Below are 8,312 nucleotides of genomic sequence, written 5' to 3'. Positions count from 1 at the left end.
AGCATATAGGAAGAGGAAGACATGCCCCCAGAACTCAGAGATGCCTCCATCATAACCCTGTACAAGAACAAAGGCTCACGAGCAGCCTGTGACAACTACAGAAGCATCTCACTACTCTCCACTGCCGGAAAGATCCTCGTCTGTGTTATACTCAACAGACTCCTGTCATTTGTTTCAGAGCAGAACCTGCCTGAATTACAATGTGGCTTCCAACCAGATCGCAGCACCATCGACATGGTCTTCACAGTGAGGCAAATGCAGGAAAAATGCCTTGAGCAGAACCTGAGTCTCTACATTGTCTTCATAGACCTGACAAAGGCGTTCGACACAGTGAACAGGGACACATTGTGGGTGATCCTCAGCAAGCTCAGTTGCCCAGCAAAATTCGTCAAACTGATCCAGCTCTTTCATGTTGACATGCCAGGGGAAGTCCTATCTGGTGGAGAGACTTCCGATCGAATCAACATCTCCAATGGCGTGAAACACAGCTGTGTTCTCGCTCCGGTACTATTCAACCTCTTTTTCACCCAAGTATTACGACATGCTGTGATGGATCTAGACCAGGGCGTCTACATCAAATACCGACTGGATGGCTCACTATTTGACCTTCGCTACCTGACTGCAAAAACAAAGACAACAGAGAGACTCATCCTGGAAGCTCTCTTCGCAGATGACTGTGCTCTCATGGCCCACCAAGAAAATCATCTCCCAACCATTGTGGACAGGTTCTCTACCGCAACAAAACTGTTTGGCCTGACTATCAGCCTCAGCAAAACAGAGGTGCTGTTCCAACCTGCACCAGGGAAGACAACTAACCAGCCGTGCATTACAATCGACGGCACGCAGCATTACAACATCAACACTTTCAAGTACCTGGGCAGCACCATCGCCAACGACGGGTCCCTAGACCATGAGATTAATGCCAGGATCCAAAAGGCCAGCCAGGCATTCGGGCGGCTGCGCTGCAAAGTCCTCCAACACAGCGGTGTAAGCACTGCGAAGAAGCTCAAAGTGTACAACGCAGCGGTCCTCAGCTTGCTCCTGTACAGTTGTGAGACATGGACACTGTACCGGAAGCACATGAAACAGCTGGAGCAATTCCACCAATGCTCTCTCTGGTCAATCATGAGGATCCGATGGCAGGACCGAATTACCAATCAGGAAGTCCTCGACAGCCAACTCCACCAGCATCGAAGTAATGGTCCTCAGAACCCAGCTACGATGGTCTGGACACGTCATCCAAATGGACCCACAGCGAATACCAAGACAGGTATTCTATGGTGAACTGTCAGCTGGATTCAGGAAACAAGACCGACCAAAGAAAAGATTCAAGGATCAGCTAAAGTCCAACTTGAGGTGGGCTGGCATTACACCAAAGCAACTAAAACTCGCTGCCTCTGACAGAAGCAGCTGGCGAACCCACATTAACCATGCCGCCGCCGCCTTTGAAGATGAACAACTTCGATATCTTGCTGCTGTGCATGAACGCTAACACCAGGCTGCAACCGCACCTCCTGTAACAACTGGCGTCCCAGGCCCCATGTGCCACAAACTGTGCGCCTCAGCCTTTGGACTCCAAAGCCACATGAGGGTACATGAATAGATGATAATGCACAAAGACAATAGTCATTCTTGGTCACCGAGAGACTACCACTATACCCTTTGGCCATCTCCATCACAATCCTCTCATTTTCCAGATGAAAATCCTGAGTCACAGAGAATTTGTGACTAGCCCAGGGTAGAAAATGAAAATGAGATAAGATTGGAACTCAGATGCAATGATATCATTTTCACTCCTCTTTTCCACTATACCATGAATGTTTCAAGGCATTCAACTAAATTCTTTGTTATATGGGATGTCTCCCCAGAAAGGTGGAAAGGGAGAAATATGGGGGGGGGGGGAGCATGTTAGGTGATGTGAAAAAAATTATAGTAACAAAAGTTAATTAAAAAAAAAAAGTAAGTAGGAGCAGGTAGGTAGCTCAGGGGCTAGAGAGTCAGGCCCAGAGATGGGGAAATCTTGGGTTCAAATCTGGCCTCAGACACTTTCTAGCTGTGTGACCCTGAGCAAGTCACTTAGCCCCAGTTGCCCAGTCCTTATAATTTTTATGCCTTAGAACTATTGGTTCCAAGATGGAAGGCAAAGATTAAAAGAAAAAGCAACTGATTGCTCTGAAATGGATTTATAATATTTCATTACATTATTTAGTCAGTCAATAAACATTTATTGAGCTGCAGGAGCTCTGATTGTTTAATTTTAAGTGCATTTATTCCTCAGAACTCAACAATTGTCTAATGTATTATTTTCTTGATTGTCTCAATTTAAGAAAATATTAATAATATAAACTTAATATTGTGTGCATATATACTCTCCACACTGAGCAGCAAACCTATAAATGATGCCTGAGCTTAGCAGATGTGTAGTAGAAGGCTCAAGAAATGAAGTGGGTCACCAGACCAGAGACCTGCTGATTGGAAGCTTAAAATAATAACAATAACTGGCATTTATACAGTACTTTAAGGTTTGCAATATATTTTACATTCATTATCTCATTCCAGCCTCACATTACCCCCTTTAAGTGCCTACTATATTATAAACTGTGCTAAGCACTGGGGATACAAGGGAAGGTAAAAGTAAGTCCCTGCCATCAAGGAGTTTACAAACAACTGGGGGAGAAAACATTCAAGCAGCAATGCAGAAACAAGATATATACAGGATAAATGGGAAATAATCAGCAAAGGAAAGGCATTAGAATAAAGGGAGATTAGAAAAGTCTTCCTGTAGGTTTGAGAGCCAAGCCAGAAGTTTCTCAGAGGGGAGGGTCCTTCTGTCTAGATGTGATGGTCCAGTTGAATAAATGATGAGAGACACTGAATGCTCAATCCTTATTTAGGCATCACCCAGTGTTCTATTTGAACAGGATTTGTGTTTATAGGTTCAGTGAGTACACACTTTTGGGGCATACAATCATTTTTCAACATGCATGATCATCTACAATAATTGGATATGTCACATATTAACAAATCACTTAATCAACATTTTATGATCGTTTACTATGTTGCTACAACAAAGATTGAGATAAAATTACATGAATAGGGTAATCTGGAGGTTAGTTCCAACTGACCTAGGGGATGACCAGTTAGGAGAATCATTGTTACTTTTGGTCAGCTTTCACAATCAATCACAATTACTTAGGAGATGGGTAACAAAACATTTTGTAGCTAGGTACAGGGTTAGAGGGTAATTTAAGACAGCCCAGAATTGGGATTTTTCTCAGTTTCCAAGATTTATATTTCTTGTGCTTGATTCAGGCACCTAGCAAGGTTACTTGATTGTTATAAATATAACAAATCAGTGGAGTGTGTCTGTAGTTTGTGTTTCAAAGGAATGATTAATTTACCTGTCATGCTTTGCCTGCAATGGGTGTGGAGCATTTAAGTGTAAGCTTGAGAGAGAAGGGTGGGGTAGTGGGTATTGGTCTTTACGTTTTAATTCTGTGATTGCAATCTTTTGGGTTAATAATCTGGGGGGATTAAAGTGGGATATATATGTGTTAACCCCATAAGTACTTGCTCTCATATTATTTCTCCTGTATTGGGGAGAGAACAATAGTCATAACACTTCCATTAGTAGGGGAAGTTAGAGGGAGAAGTCACATAGAAGGGGGTTCAGTGGATGCCTTATTTTCTGGGGGCTGCTTTGCAGTCTCCATTTCCCCAGACTGTGACTGTCAGACAGCAGGGGTATGATGGCTTCCCACACAGTAGAAGATGAGATTTTCACTGAGACTTGAAGGGAGCCAGGGAAGAGAATATAAGTAGCTGGATACAATCTACCATCCAACATAGTTGCTAATGCTAAAAGACTCCAAGTTCATATTTGGAACACACATAAAAAACCACCTGCAAATGGTCCTTTCTGTGCATTCCTCTGAATAGTTCAGGTAAGGTCTTAGCTAAATGTATATTGTTTTTATGTATGTGAAATGGGACAAAATTTTGAGTAATATGATGTGGGATGCATGTGCTACTGAATGAAGATGGAGAAAGCATATTGGATTATAGTCCAGACTGGATTCATTTCAAATTTAAGCTACATAACCTCAACTGGGCCTTCATTGCTGTAATCCTTCTATACCTCTTTTATCAACTCATTATGCCACTAGGCACTTCAGGTCTCTTCCACACCTTTTCATCCCTCCTCAAATCTCCCATGGCTTCCCCTGCCCCTACTCTGTGTGCTGAAAACCTTGCTTCATATGTGAATAGAAAAAAATTTGAGGCAATTCACCATGGGCTCCCTCTTCTCCCCTTTTGCCACTATCTCCTCCTTCACCCACCTCATATGAAGTGTCCTTTCTCACCAAGGCTAACCTTGGTTCAAGCCATGCCATTCTGAACTATCTCCTGTCATCCCCCCTGTTTCATTTATTTTCAGTCTGTCCCTGCCTTACTGCCTAGAAACATGCTCATGTCTTCCATATCCTGAAAAGAAAAATCTTCACTTGATTCATCCTACCTAGCTAACTGTTATCCTTTATCTCCTTTGCCTTTTGTAGCTAAACTCTTTAAAAAGCAAAATTTATTTTAGGTGCCTCCACTTTCTCTCTTCTCATTCTTTTTTTAACTAACCACTTTTATTCTTGCTTCTGGCTTTATTCTACTAAAACCCTCTTCAAACTTACTAATGATCTCTTAGCTGTCAAATCTTATAGCCCTTTTTCAGTTTTCATTCTCACTGACCTCTGAAACCTTGGATACTGTTGACCATTCTGTCCTCTAAATTTTCTGGACACCACTTTCTCTTGTTCTCCTTTCTGACTGGTCCTTCTCTGTTTCTTTTCCTGGATCCACTTCCCAATCATACTTTCTAAATACAGGCAACCTTCAGGGTTCTGTCCCAAGTCTTCTTTTCTTCCCCTTCTATACTACTTCTCTTGGTGATCTCCTCAGCTCTCATGGATTTAATCATCTTTACCCTGATGAAATCTACGTATCTGGTCCCAAACTGATCTCCAGTCTCCAACTGCCTTTCAGATATCTTGAACTGAATGTCCAGTAAACATTTTAAACTCAATATGTCCCAAATTAAACATTATCTTCCCCCAAACCCTCTTCATCTCCTACCTCTCTTATTATTGCAAAGGGCAACACCATCTTCCTAGTCCCTTCTGGACTTTTCACTGTTTCCTACCCCCCATATCTAGTTTGTTGACAAGACCTGTAGATTTCATTTTTGCACATCTTTCCAATATGTCTCCTTCTATCCTCTGATTCTTACTTCATATAGCCTGACAGTGAATCTGCCTGCCTCACCTCTCTTCCCATTCCAATCCAAGCTCCAGCCACTAAAATGATTTTCTTAAAATGCCAGTTCAGTTGTCAGACCCTACCTCCCATCCCCAATCCCTACTCAATAAACTTAAATGGTTTCCTGTTGTGTTTAGGATAAAAAATCAGTCTTCTGTTTGGCATTCAAAGTCCTTCATAAGCTAGCTGTCTCCTGTCAAGTCTTGTTACTCCTGCTCCCTGTCACATACTCTTAGATCCAGTGACACTAGCCTTGTTCTTTTTTTTTTAAACATTATTTTATTTGGTCGTTTTCATACATTATTCACTGGAAACAAAGATCATTTTCTTTTCCTCCCACCCCCACCCCACCCCCCACCTTTCCCTCTCCCATAGCCGACGCATGATTCCACTGGGTATCACATGTGTTCTTGACTCGAACCCATTTCCCTGTTGTTGGAATTTGCATTAGAGTGTTCATTTAGAGTCTCTCTTCAGTCTTATCTCCTCCAACCCTGTAGTCAAGCAGTTGCTTTTCATTGGTGTTTTTACTCCCACAGTTTATCCTCTGCTTGTGGATAGTGTTTTTTAGATCCCTGCAGATTGTTCAGGGACATTGCATTGACATTAATGGAGAAGTCCATTATGTTCGATTGTACCACAATGTATCAGTCTCTGTGTACAATGTTCTCCTGGTTCTGCTCCTCTCGCTCTGCATCAATTCCTGGAGGTTGTTCCAGTCTCCATGGGATTCCTCCACTTTATTATTCCTTTGAGCACAATAGTATTCCATCACCAACATATACCACAATTTGTTCAGCCATTCCCCAATTGAAGGGCATCCCCTCATTTTCCAATTTTTGGCCACCACAAAGAGCGCAGCTATGAATATTCTTGTACAAGTCTTTTTGTCCATTATCTCTTTGGGGTACAAACCCAGCAGTACTAGCCTTGTTCTAAAAACAAGACCCTTCCTTTCTCAGTTCCAGGCATTTTCTCTAGCTGTCTCCCATACCTGGAACACTTTCTACTTCTCTGCTCAAGTGACTGGACTCCCTGGTTTCCTTTAAGTACCAGCTAAAATCCCATCTTTTATTGAAGCCTTCCCCAAACCTCCTTAATTCTAGTCTCTTCCTACTGTTAATTATTTCATATTTTTCTTGTTTGTAGCTTGATGTGTTATATATTTGTTTGCATATTGTCTTTCTCATTAGATTATAAACTTCTTGAGGGCAATGATTATCTTTTGCCTCTTTTTGTATTGCTAACACTTGGCACAGTGTCTGGAACATAGTAAACAATTGCTAGATGTTAGTGGCTAGCACTAAGCCTGGAATAAATCTGGCTTCAGACACTTAGCTGTGTGACCCTGAGCAAATCACTTAACCTCCAACTGCTTTTTTTCCCACCTGTAAAATAGAGATAATAATAGTACTCACCTTCCAAGGTTGTTGTGAGAACCAAATGAGATGCTTGTAAAGCATCTGGCACATAGTAGGTGCTATATAAATGCTATTATTGAACTTGCAAAGTAAACAGTTTTAATATAGAAATCTGATACGCATCATTTGGGTCTTTGCTTTTACTGTAAGAATATTAATAAAACAGGTACCTCTAGTATTTGAAAATAATTCCTTTAATAACCCTTTAAGTTCTTAGAGAACTTTGAATCTTTGCATAGTGCAATTAAAAAATATTTTTATAAGAATAGGAGAAATATTTCCAAGAGGAACCCAAGGCTTTTAATAGTTTCAGTCTTAAGAGATTTTCAACAGGAAGCCTCCTTTCACAATTGTTAAAAAAGGCAATAATGACATTAATAAAAGGAATGGTGAATATGGACCTAGAAGAGATGTGTTCAAGCTCTCTCAACAATAAGTATTAAATGTCTACCGGGGAAACTAGGTAGCTCAGTGGATTGAGAGCCAGGCCTAGAAACAGAAAGTCCTGGGTTCAAATCTGAATTCAGATGCTTCCTAGCTGTCACTTAACCCCAAATGTCCAGCCCTTACCTCTTTTCTACCTTATTGATGCTGACAGGTGAATTCTTTAAAAAAAATTCTACTATGCAAAACATTAGGGTTATAAAGGCAAAACAAAGCCTCAAGGAATTCATAATATGATGGGGAAGACTGTATGCAAACAACTATGTGCTACAAATTTATATATACATATACACATACATATACACATAAACATGTATTTCCATTTATATATAATTTATAAATATAGGTGTATATAATGATGCATACATGCAATACATATACACATGTATAAACTACAAGTCTAAATATGCAAACATATACTTTGAATCATAGAATGCTTTGAGGGAAATGAGGAATAAAAAAACTGGAATGGTACGAAGAACCTAGGTTATAAACGGCTTATTTACTGAACTGGGGGGAGGGTGGTGACACAGTTAAGTCTGGCATTTGAGGAAGATCATTCCTAGAGCCAAGTAGGGGATGGTTTAGAGTAGGGAGAAACTCAAGGCAGAGTAACCCCAAAAGGCTCCTGCAATAATCCAGGCATGAGGTGATGAGAGAGCTTTCACCAGTGGAGGGGGGCAGGATCATAGGGAGGAGGGGGCATATGCAAATGTTGTGAGGGTGGACTCTAAAGAACCTAGCAAAAGTTTGGATCTGAGGGATGAGACTGAGGAGTCAAGGATGACAGCTAGGTTTTGAACCCGAGAGGAAGGCATTAACCCCAAATAGTGTGATGGGAAAAGGATGAATTGTTTGGAACATGTTGAGTTGGGATGTCTATGCTCATCAGTCATATGACTAAAAAAATGGTCATGGCCTTTTGGTTCTCATTTTCTGCATCTATTGCAGTTATTGTCTAGCTCACAGTTATGGAAAGACTGATTAAGATAATGTGAAACATCTATTGCAATTTTTCATTTTACTCACTTAAAGCGATGTTTCTATAACTTGCTATACTCCCAGTTCATGTAATAGTGGCTCTAGATTGAGAGCTAAAAACTCATTAGACCATTATTAAATGACTGGGGAGAGTTC

This window comes from Monodelphis domestica, chromosome 7, assembly GCF_027887165.1.
Source record: "Monodelphis domestica isolate mMonDom1 chromosome 7, mMonDom1.pri, whole genome shotgun sequence".
Taxonomy (NCBI): Eukaryota; Metazoa; Chordata; class Mammalia; order Didelphimorphia; family Didelphidae; genus Monodelphis; species Monodelphis domestica.
The sequence above is the reverse complement of the archived record's forward strand: the minus strand, read 5'-3'. Positions refer to the sequence as shown.